Here is a 16425-nt window from a genome sequence, read left to right as displayed (position 1 = left end):
ACATGCACACAGAACAAAATCCCAACTAAACACAATCTCTTCTAGACAACTGAAGAAGGAATATGTCTCAATGCAAAATGCCAAAGGACATTATTCCAGGAGGAAAAAAAATCCTTCACAAACATACACAAAATCCTCAACAAAATATAAGAAAATTCAACCCAACAATATAGAAACTTGAGTAAGAAATGGCTTACAGGTAAATACAGTTTATCACAGGAACAATCATCTGGCTCCATATTTTTTAAAAACCAATAGAACTGGCTAGATAGCTTAACAGGTAAAACACATTTGCTGCTGACCTGAGAGCACCGGAGTTTGAACCCCAGAGCTCATCTAACAGAGGAAGAACTGCCTAAAGTGTTCTCTGACCTTGGAAAGAGGTGGTAGCCTGGGCCTGTGTGCACATATGTGCATGCCCATACTAAATAAATTATAATTATATATAAAATTATCATTTTATATATATATATATAATTATCTTTTTTTCTAAACAAGAAAAACCATATTTTCATATCTGTAGAAGAGGCATTTTGATAAAAATCTAGCATCTACTCCCGACTAAGAAAAAACAACTTGGGCTAAAAAGATAGCTAACAGTGAGTAAAGTGCTTGCTCACTGTGGTTGTTTGAATGAGAACAGCCTCCATAGTCTCATGTGACTACTTGATCTGTAGGTGGAATTTTTCTGTCCTGACTGCCTGCTCCCAAGTAACTGACACAGAGGGTTAATATTACTTATAAATGCTTGACCAATAGTTCAGGCTTGTTACTTGCTAGCCCTTATGCTTAAATTAACCCATATTTCTTATCTATGTATCGCCACGATGGCTTGTTACCTCATTTCCTACACATCTGCTTCCTCAGTGGCTGCCTGACATCTACCCTGACTCCACCTTTCCTCATCCCAGCATCCTCAGTTTGATTGTCCCACCTAACTTTATCCTGCTTTGCTATCAGCCAATCAGCTTCTTTATTAACCAATAAGAGTAATACATATTCACAGTGTACAGACGGGTTATTCCACAGCACTGGTCCTGGGTTGGTGGAACTATTTGGGAAGGCTAAGGGGTATGAACTTGTTGGAAGTGGTGTGGCACTGGGAGCAGGCTTTGCCATTCCCAGCATGCCTCTCTGCCTCCTACCTGTGATCAAGATGTGAGCTCTGAACTGTTTCTGATATCATGTCTTTGTTCCACCATCATGGACTCAAACTGTCTGATCCAGTAAGCCCAATTAATCGCTTTCTTTTAAAAGAGTTGCCATGGTCATGGTGTTTTATCAGAGCTACAGGAAAGTAACTAAGAGAAAAGAAAAAAGAAAAAGAGCAGCAACATTTCCAGTGTCGTCCAGAAAGAGAAGAGGGCTAACAGCTCAGCAGGTAAACTTGCTGGCAAGCCAGACAACGTGGAGTTTAGACCCTGGATCTCACAGGAGAAAAGGAGGACTCACTCCTGGGAGTTGTCCTCTGGTCCACATCATGTACATACACAGTAACAACAAATACTAAGTAGAGAAGTAAGTTTACATCTACAAAATAAAAGCTTTAAAGCTGAGGAAGGTAACCATAGACCTACTAAATGGAGAAATATATTTATGAACTGGGAAAGCCTCAGTATTATTAAAATGTCAATCCTCCTAATATACACAGATTGCCTCTACATGATGGAGAAAGAGACTATAGGGAAAAGCAAAAGAACTGTGCACAGGAGCACATACCTTTAATCTTAGCACTCAGGAGGTGGGGAAGGAAGATTGAGAGGTCAGGGCTTGGGCTACACAGGATCCTGTCAGAAAAAAAAAAAAGAAAAAAGAAACTAAGGAAACTGAAACCAAACTTCATTTACAAAAGGTTTTTTTTTTTTTTTTTTTTTTGTGTGTGTGTGTGTGTGTGTGTGTGTGTGTACACATATGTACAATGAGAAGAAACTCACCAACCAGATATAAAAACTTAAGTCTGTTAGAAAATATTGCCGTATTAGGCAAGAAGGCAATGAAACAATACAATGCCAAAATTCTCACATGTTACAAAAGTAGTTACACTCATAGCTAGCTGGCAGTAGGAACAATCATTGACAGAATGGTTCAAGAACATTCAATCATCAACTTTAAAAAACTATCTCGGGCTGGAGAGGTGGCTCAGCAGTTAAGAGCACTGGCTGTTCTTCCAGAGGTCCTGAGTTCAATTCCCAGCAACCACATGGTGGCTCACAACCACCTGTAATGAGATCTGGCGCCCTCTTAAATCTTTAAAAACTATCTCTCTGGGTCATTCCATTCCAGTTACAATTCTTTCAATAAAATTTGATGCCTGAATATGACAATCAAAGTAAAACATTTAAAATATGGAATAATCTCATGAGATAGGAAGCTAGGAAATGCTCTTCTAAGAGTGAAAGGTAAAAATCAAAGAGTAAAAGTAAAGGTCAAGGGATGGCTGAGCTCTTCCTAGGACAACAGCTGCCCCTTTTGCACCTTCACCTTTCCACGGTCCTACAAAAGGCAACCTGAACACAGATCACCTCATCTAGTGGGCACGGCTAGGACAAAGACGACTCGGAAAGGCAACAGGGAGTAGCTCCCAGTGGGGAACTCAAATGGACTGCTGAGATTCACACGTGAAGGAATGCAAACTACATGTTCTGGAGAAAAAGAGGAAAAAAAGACAGAAAAACCAAAGGCAACACCAACCCCTCCTGACCTTTTCCAATCTCCTGCAGAGAAGAGACCAGCACAGGAAGGAACCACACAAAGAACCCCACTTTTGCCAACAAACAACTACAATTCTTAGCCAGGAAAGGAACAGAAGTCACCAACCAAAAAAGCCACATAGTACTCAGATAATCCAAGTCAAAATATTTCGGCTAATGAAAATTTCCAACCTCTCCACCAAGAGTCACAGAAAGCACAGTAAAACAAGGTCAACTGAAATGACTACAGTGAACAGTTACAAGTTTGTTTGTTTTATTCTTTAACTAAAAGCACAAAGACCATGACAGAAATAGACAAGACACAATAAGAAATGAATTTAGAATTGATCCTGGCCAGTTCTATGTTGACACACGCTGTAGTCATCTGAGAGGAGGGACCTCAGCTGAGAAAATGTCTCCAGTGCTGTAGGCAAACCTTGATGACATTTTCTTAATTATTGAAGGTGAGGCCCAGCCCATTGGGGTTGGTGCTACCCCTAGGCAGGTGGCCCTGTATTCTATAAGAAAGTAGGTGAACAAGCCATGATGAGCGAGCCAGTGAGCAGTACTCCTCCATGGTCTCAGCATTAGCTCCTGCCTCCAAGTTTTGCCCAGCTTGAGTTTCTGCCGTAATTTCCATCTGTGATTCAGGACACATAAGCCAAATAAACCCTTTCCTCCCCAAGTTGCTTTTGGTCATGGTGCTTCATCACAGCAATGATAATCCTAACGAGGACAACCTTTTCCAGGAAAGTAAAATCAAGGGAAGAAAAGCAATGAATTAAAAATAACATGAGGGAACTGAAGAACAAGAAAAGCACAGCCAAGAGAATAAAAACAAATAAGGAAAAAAATACACTGACAATCTAAAAAAACACCTATAATATGCACAATTGAAAATTATGAATAAAAGTAAAATTAGAAAAGAAAAAACCTAACAGGTAAGTTATAGTTCAAGGACTAGCAAAATGGCTCAGTGTAGAGGAGGATGCTTGCTGCCAAGTCTGACAACCTGAGTTTGAACCTCTGATCCTGCATGATGGAAAGAGAGATTCAACTTCTACAAGTATTGTCCCCTGACCTCCACAGATGCATGTCCACAGACACACAAAATAAACAGGAAGATGTGCCATCCTAATGGCATTACGTTTTCTCTAGCTTAATAAATCCTGTATCTCGTATTATTTTGGGTACCTAATAGCACTCAGAGATGTACAAACAATTCAATTGGGTTATCTTAACTGCATAAAACCATCCTATTAAAGCTATTGTTTTTTCATGTCAACTGTGTATGGAGGGTCAACTGTGTGAAGACTGGAGATGAAATTCCTGATGTTAAAGAGATGGAGTGATAACCTAGCTCCTCACATTGTGTGTGTTTTAATCTATTTGTAAAAACTTCCTCTTCTCTGCTTAAGAGAAGGTCAACTGCTCTTTCTTCACTCCTCTAGCAGAACCATGCATTGAAGTAAGACCTCTCAGCTCTTCTGACTGACAAAGCTACTACATCTCAACCAACGAAGCAACTCCTCCATTGGTGCTGATGATGAGGCAATCCTTTGTTCAATGTAGAACATCAGAAGCTTCAGAGTCTGGTTTTCTCATTTTTCCACTTTACCATAAAAACATAAAAATTTTCTCTCTATAGTATATTTTAACTGCAAAATATGTTAAGAATTAAACTAATATATACTTTAATTTATTCTATTTTCCCCTGAGAACAAAGTATAAATCTATGATACCTGCTAAGTGTCTCAGAAACAACCCTTATAACATTCAAAATCAAAAGCATAACTGATCACTTTTCCAATCAGCACTAACTGATCAACTTCAGTAAGCACAGCACAGAAAATGTCGCAAAATTAATGAATCTTTGACTTCAACCAATTCAATCTGAAGAATAAGATGGGAACTTAGAAAAACTACTGTAAAATACTATATGATATCATTAACTACTACATATGATATAAAGGATATATAATTAATTTTATACAAAGATGGGTAAATCAAACGCCACAACCAAACTTCAAATCCATCAGTAAGGCTACATTGTAATACCACTCTTGTAAAGAACTGGCTTAAGGAAATATCCTATTAGGAGATGCCTGTTGGTTCATGAAGAGCTGTTTGGATATTCTAGAATCTGGCCTTGATTTCAAGCAATGAGCAGTTACTACAAGGTTCTATGAGGTCTGTCACTTAGAAAGATCACTGCTGTGAACAACTAACCTCTAGTACTACCACTCCAAAATAGCCCCAACCATCTGAATTATCAAAAGCTCCTGTTTTAAGAATTTAAAAAAAAAAAAAAAAAAAAATGTGGCCTGGGCAGTAGTGGTGCACTCCTTTAATCCCAGCACTTAAAAGGCAGAGGCAGGCAGATCTCTGTAAATTTGAGTCCAGCCCGGTCTACAGAGCAAGTTCCAGGGCAGGCTCCAAAGCTACAAAGGAAAACCCTGTATGGAATCCCCCTGGAGCTATAGTTACACAAAGTTGTGAGCCACTCAATATGGGTGCTATGATAAAACTACTACTCTGTATCCACTAAGCCATCTCTCCAGCCCTAAAAGCTCCCATTTCCAATACCTTCAGAATGCATAAAGATTTGGGGATTTAAGGCACCACAGAAATACATGAAGACTGGATTTTTAAATATGATTCATGAGCAATATGACTACATATAGTATAGGCTACTAGTTTAAATTCAGTATTTTCTAAAATATTTATTATTAAAAGATAAAAATCAATTAATACATGAAATGATTACAATACTAGGTAATTTCAACCCCTTCAAGGATTCAAGACAACATTCCTGAGAACTGTAAGATACACTGTGCTACTTCTAAATTCAATAGGAAGAACTGGGGATTTTTTTTTTTTTTTTTTTTTTTTTAAATTTGGAAGCAGGACCACACACACAATGGCGAGCATATGCAGGTCAGAGGACAACTCTCTGGAGCTGGGTTCTGTTCTGACACTTTATGGGTTTCAGGAATCAAAGGTCATCAAGCTTGCCCGCAAATACTTTTACCTGTGGACCCATCTTGCCAGCCCAGCATTCAGAATACATAAACCTAATCATGCATTTACCAACTTACACTCTTACTAGGGATGTCCATGGTACTACTGTCTTGGCTGGTGCTCCTGTTTTTCCAAGGGCTCTCTCTCTTGCTCTACTACTTACCATTTCTTCGGGAATCTAACCCCACACACCACAACTATCCTAATCCACATTCTTACATAAACCAGCTACAGTCAATCGGTCCAACTGACACAGCCATCCCAGTCTCTACTTGTTAGCTATTTTGAATAAATCTACTATAAATATTCTTAGAGAAACTTTGCGGACACATTTTCACAAAGAATGAAGTTGTAAATCAAAGCTACAACACATGTTACAATGTAGATTAACCTTGAAAACATTACTCCAAATGACATATGCATTTACATATTCTACCTAGAATCATCAAGTTCATAGAGACAGCATACAGAAGTTATAAGAGGCTGTGGAGGAAGGAATGGAGAGTTATTCCTTATGGTAAAGCATTTCTGTTGAAAAGAAAGATTACAGAAATGAACAGTGATTGCTATAAAATATCACTGCCACTGCACTACATACATTTAAAAAGTTCTTAGTCTTAGTTCTTCTCTGCCAGCTCCTTCAGCCATCCCTTTTAAACCATCTTCCATTCCTTTTTGACTCCCAGCTGACCCACAAAACAGCTCTGTACCAAGGACCCACAGACAACGCATTTGGCTTGGGACTCAGGCTCAGGAATCTATGTGTAAGAAAAGGTGGAAAGATTGTGTGAGCCATAGGTGGTGGATGACTCCAAGGAAAAAGCATCTTTCAGACACAAAGAGGTTGATACACAGATGAACTCAGACACACAACAGATGCACAAGACCCACAAAAGTTCAAACCAGACAAAATCATAGCAAAAAGAAGGGGAAGCGGACAAAGTCCCACCCCTAACCAAGAAGATATTTACAACTGATACCTGCTGAGAAAGAGATCAGTCCAGGGGGAGTTGGCCAACACAAAACAGACACTGTGGTTTGGTTTGTTTGGGGTTTTGTTTTTGTGGAGGTTGTATGCTTTTGTTTTGTCAATTTTTACTTTCTAGTTTCTGTTTGTTCTGACCTGTTTTGTTGTTGTTGTTTTGTTTTTGGAGACAAACCCTGTACAGCCCTGGCTGTCCTGGAACTCTGCAGACCAGGCTGGTCTCAAGACACACACACACACACACACACACACACACACACAGAGAGAGAGAGAGAGAGAGAGAGAGAGAGAGAGAGAGAGAGAGAGAGAGAGGAGAAGAGGAAAAGAAGTGAGGTGAGAGGAAGGTGGGGAGCAACTCAAAGGAGAGAGAATAAGATCAAAATTTATGAGAAAAATGTAAAAACCGTTAACAGAAGCAAAGGGCTAGTTCTGCCAACACTTGTTCAATACATGCTAAACACAAAATTGGGAACTTTGCACATCTCTTTAAAAAAATATATAATAATCTTATGCTCTCCAAGTTCAACAAGATAGAAATTGTTAGTATTCACATTTCAGAGATAAAAAGTAAGGATTTGGCAAAGTTAAGTCACAGAACCACTTTGTTTTTTAATTATGTGAAGCTATGTATCTGTGTGTACATTTTGTGCACTTGAGTGCAGGTACCCACAAAGGCAAAAAGAGAGCACTGGATCCCCTGGATCTGAAGTTACAGACCGCAATGAGCTGCCTGATGTGGGTGCTACTGTCTGTGGGAAAGGCAGCCAGGGGTCTGAACCACTGAGCCATCTTTCCAGCCTGAACTGAATTTTGTTGTCTTAGAGCAGATCTAGAGCTATTCCTGGGTGAGCTAGGTTATTACCATTACTGTATTGCCTGGGGTAGTTTGTTAAACAACAAAAGCAAATGGGAGCTATAGGCAAGTTAAGGGTTTCTGGGGGAAGAGTTATATACCCCAGCTGTATCTACCTATAGGCTGCACTCACTCAAGTAAATACTCCATAACCCAGGCTCATACAAGGAGTCCTACAGAAATATAGTGGCCTACAAATAAAAAGACATGAAAATGAAATGGAGACCTGATGGAAAGGAGGGTTTTGTGCAAGTGGAAAACAAATAAGATAATTTCACAAGACGATAACCAAAGTATATTATATTTTTGTATATAATGAAATTATCAAAGAATGTTAACATTATATAATAGTAATAATTAATGTATATTTGTAGAGCAAAGCAAAACAATATTTAAACTCTTATAAATTCTATACTATGTATATTTTGCCACAATTCAAAGAAAAGATGGGGAGATGGCTACCACACACATGCATACTCCTACACATGAACACACACACACACACACACACACACACACACACACACACACCTGCCTCCTCGTGAAGAGTGATACCACTGAGTTCCTCAGAACCCAAGAAGCATTGACCCTGCATTCCCTAAGCACAGGCAGGTAGGTTCCTTTGACACAGTGACCTAAGTGGGATGTAGGAAGGTGATCTGAGCCCCAGAGCACATTCTTGACCACTACAATCTGCTCTCTCTTAGGCAGGAGTCAGAGTAAAAAGATTCACACCATTTATGCTGCCAAGTACTCTGTGAGTGTATGGGACAGCAAAACTCAAGATAGCACCTTTAGTGCTTTTTACCATGTAGAGATAACACATTCAATAGGAGGATCATAAGCAAAGCGTCTGTCTAACCGTCATGCCCTCCTTACCAAGATAAACTAAAACCTCGAAACTCCTGAGCCAAAATACAGCTTCTCAAGACTCAAGAGATAGCTTGGTCTATAAAGTACCTGGCTAGGAAGCACAGGGACCTGGGTTCAATCCTCAGAGCCTACATAAATAGCTGGGCATGGTGAAGCATGCATGTCCCAGAGACAAGAGGCTCTGAAGCCAGGCTGCCAAAATAGCAAGCTCCAGGTCTCAGTGAGAGACCCTTACCCAAAAAAGCAAGTTACATGACTGTGCTGAAGAACCATGCCAAAGGTCAAGCTCTGGCCTCCACACACACGTGCACATATGTGCGTGTGCGCACACACGGACACACACATACATTTTATCCTTAGTTGCTTTTCTCAAGTATTGGTCACAATGTAAAAAGCCTAAGTAAAACAATACTAGAACATAAAGAATAGTTGCCCTCTGCCCTCTGCCCTCTGCCCTCTGCCCTCTGCCCTCTGCCCTCTGCCTCTGTCAACTTCGGTCTTCTGAAGAGAGGAGACAATCTTGTTAACCACTTGCCTCATCACTATGACAAAACACCCGACAAACACAACTGCAGGAAGGGCTTACTGAGCATGCAGTTGAAGCAGTTGGCAGGCCTACTGCAGGAAGGGCGGAGGTCGGCATGCACCACTGCAGGAAGGGCGGAGGGGAGTTCGTGGAGGAGGAAGCCTGTCTGTGCCAGAGGCTCCTCACATCAGACAAGGAAGGAGGTAGAGAGTGCCAGAACCAGAGTCCAGGCTACAACCTTCAGGAGCACTCCTAGTGACTGGCCTCCACCACCCAGGCCGGCCTCCCATACAGCACCAGCTTGTGAACCATCATTCAAAACACGAACCTGCAAGGGTCACTTTAGACCCAACCATGACCGTGACTACCCTAATGAGTATTCTAAACCAAGAACAGCTTTTCCCCACGGAAGTGACCTTTTAAAACATACAGAAGCTGCTTACAGCATAGAAAAGCTGGACAGGATGGTGTATGTCTGTATCCAAGTGCTGACTTTGGAATGCTAGAGCAGAAGGACTTCAACGTCAAGGTCAGCCTGGGCTACACAGTGAAACTCTGCCTCAAAAAAAAGGTTTAAAAAGAGACTTGAGAGAATGGAATCAGTGTAGAATCGTAAGAGACAGGAATTATATTAATAAGGTTATTTTTATTGACCTAATAGAGCATGCACCAGTATTTGTGTCTTCATAACATCTGACCTTCAAATTTTTATGTGAAAATTTCAAGCATACATAAAATGTACAGAATAAGCAGAATAATGGCTGTGGACCCATTAGCCAGATTTAGCAATCAATTCTTGTTTCATCTTTAACTCCCATTCCCCGTCACTCAACTATTTTTAGAATTACTAGATAAATTTTACATACCTGGAAATACACATTTCATAGCTGTCCAACAAACAGATATCCATGCCCCTTTCACACACTGGCCAGACACTGAACACTCCTATCACGTCAGGAAACATGTCTGGTTGACTATCCACCATCAGCACTCTTTACAAGCCAAAGGCACTCAGTGGTCACTTTCTTTACTTCTGTCATTATAGACTGGCTCTGTCTTTCTAGAACTTGATACAAATGAAATTATGAACTCTGCATCCAGCTTCTCCTGCTGAGTGAGTCTGTGCAATTCATCTACGTCTCTTTCTACACTGGAAGTCCCTTTTCATTAAGGAATAGCACTTGCCTACAGGAAACTCTAGCCATTAGCTACTGAATGATGTTTGGGCTGCTTCCAGTTGTCAGCTACTCTGAATAAATTCAGTACTCCTTCTTTTCAAAGAGCTTCTTGTGAATGAGTGTTTACATTTCTCTTTGGAATACACAGGAGGACAATGTTAGATCCAGCAGAAGTAATACATGTTTCAATTTGTAAGAGGCTGCTAAAGGTGTAATCTAAATCTAAGAGGGTCCTGAGTATCTTCCTAGAAAATCTGTGTTACCAGTCTTAAGAATTTTAGCCCTTCTGGCCATTTTTTGAAGTTTACCTTATAGGTTTAACTTGCATCCCCCTAATGACTGACATTAGAAACTTTTATCTATATTAAAAATATATACATTTAAGACATAAGACCAGATTAAGTATAAGCAAAGAGATAACAAGTAAAAGAGCATGAGAAAAGGCTGAAAGATAAGCTAAGTCAAATCATGTGAGTGGGGACCAGTAATTCAGATTTACACTTGTTTCGTTTGAGCTAAGATAGCTACACGGAGTCGTGAGAAGGTTTGGAACAGTCAGCTTAGTGTAGAGTAGAAATAAAGGTACTGAGGATGCCTGGAGAAAGGAAAAATCAGGAGAGAGTAGTCTAGTCCAAGAATCAAGCAAATTTCATTTTTTATTTAATAATTAAATCAAAGGGGGAAAACAGAGGTAAAAAATAAATTTAAATTGTTGCTTAGAAGTTAAGAATAATGCAGAGCAGCAGAAAATGTAAGGTGGCTGAGAGGAAGGGAATCTGGATTTTAGTAAGAATGAAGAAACTAAGGCCTCCGACCAGGGTTCCTGTCTTCCCTGGAAAGCGGGAGAAAGTCTTCTGTGGAAGAGACACCGGTGGGGTCTGCAGAGAATGAAGGACTGAAGCAGTACTAGGGAGATGAGGAACGCAATCAACAAAAACACTGCGACAGGCAGCCAAGCTGTGCAAACACCCCACTGTTTGACGGCCATGAATCTATAATCATTTTTCTAATCTCACCCTTACAAGTATGTACAATTACCTATTTATAATTGAAAGTCTCTATTCATACGTGTGTGTGTGTGTGTGTGTGTGTGTGTGTGTGTGTGTGTACGTGCACTCTCCGGAGTGGCTTCCAACTATAGTATTTAAGTGGTCCAGGAACGAAGAAAACAGGTAATAAATGGGACAAATATATGCAAGTAAGGAGAAGTTAAGGCCTGGCTAAGAAGCAGACAAGACTCAGTAAACAAGAGAAAAGCAAAACAGAGCAAGTTAATGCACAGAAGAAGCAAAACACTAAAGTCCAAGGAGCTACAGGAGCAACAGCTAACCCAGCTTCCAGGAGGGACACCAGTGATTAGCTAGGTGTAATAATCATTAACATAATTTCCCTGTCACAGGTTGAAAAAAAAAAATCCCAGGAAGTAAATAAAACCCAGAACACTGGCTAGTCATCCATGCAGATACTAAATCCATGCAGATACTAAATCCAAGAAGAATTACCGTGGTGCTGGAAATGCACACTCATAAGTGTGTCTTCCCTAGAATTTGTAATAAAACAAACCTCCAGAAAGGTGGAGCTGATTCGAGGCTGACCCCAGGGATTAAGACGCTTCTTAATGTTTTCTGGGCATTATTTTCTACTGTAGTCATTTACATGACAAGATATAATGATACTTCTACTGAAGAAGGAAACGTGATGAAGTTTAAAGGGACTTATCCGAGTTATTCTCTTAAGCCATGCTATAAGAAAGTGTAGGATGCCCCAAATGCTAGGAAGGATTCAGGTTACAGAGTGTGGTTGCAATTACAGAAATGTATTAACTATCTCTGTATTTCACTTCTGAAAAGTGTCCCATAGAAGCTTCACTAAGAAGGATACATCAAAGCCATTCTTTCAAATGAATCTTTTAGCCAGTATGAAAGTGAAATCTTCACGTGTCAGTACAAGACTGCAAAGGGACAAAGTTTCTGCCCTATAAAGGGTTGCTAGCTGGAACTAAGTATTTAACCTTTATATGGACTGCAGTTAAGACTCTTCGGTCCTTAAAACTCAAAACTCCCTCCCTTCTCCACACGCTAACATAAAAATAACCAAGATCAAGGAAGGGTTGCAGCATTAGTAAACGTACAATGCTAGTACAGAAAAAGTAAAGGAACAGGCTTGGGCAGCACTAACAATCACTCTGCTAATTTATGGGCTTATCAAAACAGGACACCCCAAAGAATCTATTATTTGAATTAAGAGTTCAGGGGGAACAAAAAACGGAGGGGGGGCTAGGGAGTAGGCACATGGGGTATGGGAGTACATTCCTTTAATCTCAGCACTTGGTGGGCAGAAACAAGTGGATGTCTAAATTTGAGACCAGCCTGGTCTACACAGGGCTACAGTAACAAGAATAATCTAAAGAAGGCATCTATGAAAGAAAGCAATCAACTGTATCAGAAGACATTGAACAGGACATAAGGAGACAGAGGACCATGCTAAAAGCTATAAATTCAGTGAGTTCCAATCAGAATTCCAACATGTTGGGGTCTGCTTTTTATTAGACTATTTTGGGAGGAGGTGTGAAAGCAATAAGCTGACCTCCCAAGTTTCAGAGAAGATTCACTTGATGATATACCAAAACCACATTAAAACTGTTCTAATTTTAACAGTATGATGGAGCCATCAAAGCAGACAAACCTAGTGGGCCCGAGAACAGAAACAATGAAAATCAAGCCCACTGTCTCGGCCAGGCTTCTCACACTGTTAAAGCACATTGAGAAGGCATTTCTTTGGCTTGGGGTTGTAGTTCCTTCCCGGTGGGGTGGGGTGGGGGGGGGGGGGGGGGGTGACGGGGCAGAGTAGCTCTTATCCTGTGGTGAGGAAGCAGAAAGACAGCATGCCTGCCTGATGCCAGAAGGCTTTTGCCTCCTTCCCCTAGCACCTCCCTCCTCAGGTTTCCGCCCCCTTCTTCTGGAGTGGGATGGGGGATCTAACCCAGGCCTTGCACATACTACCACTGGAGTATATTCTCAGGCCCTGGGCTCTGAGACAGGGTCCTGCTAAGTAGGTCAAAGGGGCCTTAAACTCCTGACCTCTGGAGGAGTGGGATGAGGGCTGAGTACACCTGTTCTCCTTCCCACTTTGACTGCACCTGCCCCTCAGTCTATTGACTGGTGCAGCCCATCATCAGAGCAGCTCTTCCTCGCTCAAGGCCGTCTGCAAACACCCACAAGTGGACTCACTAAGCTCCCTCTGTCAGGCTGACAGTCAACATTAACTATACACTCAGACAACAAACTGAAACACTAACAGGGTTGGGTGTAAGAGAGACTAGAAAAAGTACTTGCAGTGCGTATTTCCTAAAACACTAATGTACAAACTATTAGAAAAAAGTGGCAGAAATCAATATAAAGCCAAAATACAACAAAAAAAATGTAAAGCATACAAAGAAATGGTTCAATGAACAGGAAACCAAAATGACGATTTCAACTTCTCTAGAAATTAAAGTAATAAAATTAAATAAATTTTATATCAAGTTAAAGTTGAAAAAAAAAACTATGAAAACTCAATTCTCATCTTCCAGACAGGCCAATCAGAAGCTAGATAAAATTAAATGCTGACAAGGAAAACATGGTGGTAGATATCAAGTAGTAACTCCCAAAAGTGACACCTGCACTTAGACCCTCCAATCTCCTACTTTCTGGTGTCTAGCCCAGATCAGTTCACACACTTACTGTAAACACTATGTGTGCTTGTTACAATATTGCTTGCTAAAAGGCAAAACCCAACCATACTCAGCATGGAAAAGTTAACAGCAACTTTAAGAAGTAAACTAGCTTACATGTGTCACTTGAATGTACCTAGAAAGCAATGTGGCATAAAACTGTGTAGGTCATTTTATGTACATTTATTAGATCAATCTGGGGTCACGACCCATTTGGGGCTACACATCAGATAAAGTAGCAACAAAATAATGTCATGGTTGGGGTCAGCACAATATGAGGAACTTATTAAAGGGCCGTAGCATTAGGAAGGCTGAGAACCACTGACTGCCATAGACATACAAAAACCACAGTGGAATGAGCGCAGGGCCTTAGGACACAGGGTATCTAGTAAAGGAGGAAGACGGTTAACAAGGAAAGAACTTCAAAGGAAGAAAAGTTCAGTTCAAAGCAGGCCTGGGCTACAAAAACAGGTGAGGGATTCATGGGAGACCAAGCAAAGGTTAGACTCCTTGACCTTGAATTAGGCACAAAGGGTACATTATAATACCTTCTGAACTTCCACAGTGTGTTTGAGTCGTGTGTGTGTGTGTGTGTGTGTGTGTGTGTGTGTGTAATATTTATATTTATATACATATAAAATGTTAGTTATTTAGAGTAGTGAATGTGCTGATAATGATTACCATTTCCAAAAGGTACAATGAAAGGAGCTAGCAGGAAGTAGGAGATAAACAGGCTTTTGTCAAGGTAAAAACCATGAGCCATTACAAAGACATAATTCAGCTGGGGCAGCTGTGACCTATGGAAGAGAGCAGCTCTGAGCCTCAGTAAGGAAGAAGGAAATTGGACCTCCTGGCCAGCCTGCTAAGGTAAATCAAGTATAACTAGTTTGTTATCTCAGCTCACTCAGCCTGGCTTCATTGTTTTTCAGATGACCTTGAATCTAAGAGGTACATTCTGCATTCTGTGGATAATGCAAGACACAGAAAGGCCAGTCACCAGCTCACAGGGAGCTTATCACTCAGTGTGGCACTAAGATACACACAGAAAGAAAAACTAACACTTCACCTAGACAACTGCAGCTGGCATGCAGAAAAAAAGAAGCCAGCCAGCAGGTGGGGTTGTTCAGAAAGGTCTCCTAACTACAGTGGAACTAAATCTGAGTAGGTGGAGGACAAAAACACCCCAACAATTGAAAGGTGCAACACACTAGGCAAGAAAAATGGTAGCAAAAATGTAAACCTCTGGGGAAGAAAAACTGCAGGTAAAATGCTTGGCAATTTTTAGGTCTTAGAAAAATAAAATACTTTCACCATAAAAGAAAAATCTACAAAACCAGGACTCTAAGTTGAAAAAAAGAACTTGTTAAAACATACCAGGTGTGGGCTGGAGAGATGGCTCAGAGGTTAAGAGCACTGCTTGCTCTTCCAAAGGTCCTAAGTTCAGTTCCCAGCAACCACATGGTGGCTAACAAACATCTGTAATGAGATCTGGTGCCCTCTTCTGGCGTGCAGAGATATGTGCAGACAGGACACTGTATACATAATAAATAAATAAATAATTAAAAAAAAAAATCACCAGGTGATTCAAAGGATCCTTCTCAGAGAGCCAAAGCACCAACCTGCAGGCTGTGCAACCAGGAAAACAGCAGTCTCCCAAATGATCCCCCCAGCAACACTCCAGTACCACAACAGCTCAGTTAGGCCAAGGGCACAGGGCCCTCGGCCACTACTGCCTCCTCAAACTCACTGTCTCACGGCCCATATCCACATGAAGTAGCCTTTCCAAGCCAGAGCATTTCTCTTTTGAACTTCTATCTTATGGATGCACATAATCCACAAAGTCTAGATCGCATGGCTGTGTCCTATTAGAAGGGATTCTGAGAAACCGAATTCTGCATGTTATAGCCTAGCATGCAAATATCCGAGACAGGCTATCTGAAATAAACAATCAAAAACATGACCAATATATACAATTATTCTTAACGATAAATCCCAACAAGATTCTCAAGATGACAGATTCAAAGGCTTGTATAAAATAAAGACTGTTCCTCACAGGAAAGTGAAAGACACAGTCCCATCAGATGCTAGACCAGCTCCAATATCAGAGACTTTAAGTGGCAGCTGTTTCCTGTGTTTTCTATAACCTACAGACTAAACTGCACAGGAGGAGAAGGAATGAGAAGTAGGAAGGAAAGGGTTAACACACACACACAGAAGAAGGAACTTAGCCAGGCCTCTGGCGAGGGCTAAGGAAAGAGGACCACAAACTCAAGGCAAGCCTGGGCAGCTTAGAAACGGTCTTGAAATACAAACTACAAGTAGCAGGCACTTGTCAAGCATTCGTGAAGGCCTAGGTTCAGTCCCCAGTATTAGGAGGGTGGGGAGTATGGAGAACTTAACAGATCCTAAAGGGCTGCCCTTCTATTTGAGACCTAGGGATTCTATCACTTAGAGCCACAGGAAGGAGAACTGATGCTAGTGTGTCTCGACCATCCTGTTTGTCAGTCTTCCTCACAGGAATGTTGCATAGCTTCCTTACAGAACTTCCATCATCCAAGATCCACAGCCCTTCCTGCAGGTTCAATGG

The 16425-nt window shown here is 40.9% G+C and overlaps 1 protein-coding gene across 7 annotated transcripts in view; it reads right to left on the bottom strand.

Annotated features, from left to right (window-relative positions):
- The window catches only part of Fbxw7 (F-box and WD repeat domain containing 7), a 164203-nt gene that overhangs the window by 118166 nt on the left and 29612 nt on the right, over positions 1 to 16425 (bottom strand). Inside the window, exon 2 of one of the 7 annotated variants that reach the window (XM_036189867.1) lies at positions 1720 to 1787. The exons of the other annotated variants lie outside the window; for them this stretch is intronic. The gene's annotated coding sequence lies outside the window, so the exon portion shown is untranslated. The remainder of the gene's footprint in view (positions 1 to 1719; positions 1788 to 16425) is intronic. 7 annotated transcript variants of the gene reach the window in all.

This window comes from Onychomys torridus, chromosome 6 (assembly GCF_903995425.1).
Source record: "Onychomys torridus chromosome 6, mOncTor1.1, whole genome shotgun sequence".
Classification (NCBI taxonomy): Eukaryota; Metazoa; Chordata; class Mammalia; order Rodentia; family Cricetidae; genus Onychomys; species Onychomys torridus.
Note: the sequence above shows the minus strand (reverse complement) of the source record. Positions and strands in the feature narration are given on the sequence as shown.